Consider the following 1,791-nt stretch of genomic DNA (forward strand, 5'->3'; position numbering starts at 1 on the left):
TGGTGTGTGTGTGTGTGTGTGCATATATATTAGTCTCAGTGTCTGGGATGTGGTGTGTGTGTGTGTGTGTGCATATATATTAGTCTCAGTGTCTGGGCTGTGGTGTGTGTGTGTGTGTGCATATATATTAGTCTCAGTGTCTGGGCTGTGGTGTGTGTGTGTGTGTGTGTGTGTGCATATATATTAGTCTCAGTGTCTGGGATGTGGTGTGTGTGTGTGTGTGTGTTTGCATATATATTAGTCTCAGTGTCTGGGCTGTGGTGTGTGTGTGTGTGTGCATATATATTAGTCTCAGTGTCTGGGCTCTGGTGTGTGTGTGTGTGATGTGTGCCTGTGCGCATATATATTAGTCTCGCTGTCTGGGCTGTGGTGTGTGTGCGTGTGTATGTGTGTGTGTGTGTGTGTGTGTGTGTGTGTGTGTGTGTGTGCACATATATAAGTCTCAGTGTCTGGGCTGTGGTGTGTGTGTTTGTGTGTGTGTGTGTGTGCATATATATTAGTCTCACTGTCTGGGCTGTGGTGTGTGTGTGTGTGTGTGTGCATATATATTAGTCTCACTGTCTGGGCTGTGGTGTGTGTGTGTGTGTATGTGCGTGCAAATATATAAGTCTCAGTGTCTTGGCTGTGATGTGTGTGTGTGTGTGTGTGTGCACATATATTAGTCTCAGTGTCTGGGCTGTGGTGTGTGTGTGTGTGTGTGTGTGTGTGTGTGTGTGTGTGTGTGTGTGTGTGTGTGTGTGTGTGTGTGTGTGTGTGTGTGTGTGTGTGTGTGTGTGCGCATATATATTAGTTTCATTGTCTGGGCTGTGGTGTGTGTGTGTGTGCATATATATAAGTTTCATGCATCCACCAGTTCCCCTTTATCCACAGCACCTGTTACTTCTTCAAAGAACTTCAATAAATTGGTTAAACATGGTTTCCGTTTCACAAAAGCATGTTGACTCTGGCTGATCACGTTGAATTATTCTGTGTGTCCTGCTAAAACGTCTTTACTAATAGCTTCTGACATTTGATCCATAGCCAGAAAGCCTTTCTCACAGTGAGCACAGGGATATTGGGTGAACAGAATTTGGTGCAAATTAGAAGATGGCAGCAGATTTTTGGATGACCACAGGTTACAGAGAGTAGGATGTGGGAGACCAGCCAGGAGTGTCTTAGAATAGTCAAGTCTCGAGATAAAAAAGGCATGGATGAGGTTTTTAGCAGCAGATGAATTGAGCTCTCTCTCTCTTTCGTTCTATCTCTCTCTGTCTGCCTCATTTGCTCTGTCCCACTCTCAGAATCTGATAAGTTTCAATCAAGTCGCCTCTTACTCTTCTAAACTCCAGTTGACATAAGCCTAGCCTGTCCAGCCTTTCTGCATAAGACAACACCCCCATTCCAGGCATTAGTCTAGTAAACCATCTCTGAACTGCTTCGAATGCATTTCCACCTGTCCTTAAATGAGGAGATCAATACTGTACACAGTACAATCCTGTACTCAGTCTATCTATCCCTTTGTGGTTCACTTGTGTCCGCGTCACTACATACTGTCCGACCGACGTTTCTGTCATCAGCAAATTTAGCAAACATACCTTTGGCCCCTTCATCCAAGTGATTTATATAAATTGTAAAGAGCTAAGGCACCCGCACTGATCTCTGTGCACACCACTCGTTACATCTTGCCAAACAGAAAATGATCCATTTAAGCCTACTCTCTGTTTCCTGTTAGCTAGCCAATCTTCTATCCATGCCAATAGGTTGCCCCCTACACCATGAGCTTTTATATTCCACAATGAACTTTGATGTGGC

The sequence above is a fragment of the Heterodontus francisci genome, unplaced genomic scaffold, assembly GCF_036365525.1.
Source record: "Heterodontus francisci isolate sHetFra1 unplaced genomic scaffold, sHetFra1.hap1 HAP1_SCAFFOLD_75, whole genome shotgun sequence".
In the NCBI taxonomy this organism is placed as follows: Eukaryota; Metazoa; Chordata; class Chondrichthyes; order Heterodontiformes; family Heterodontidae; genus Heterodontus; species Heterodontus francisci.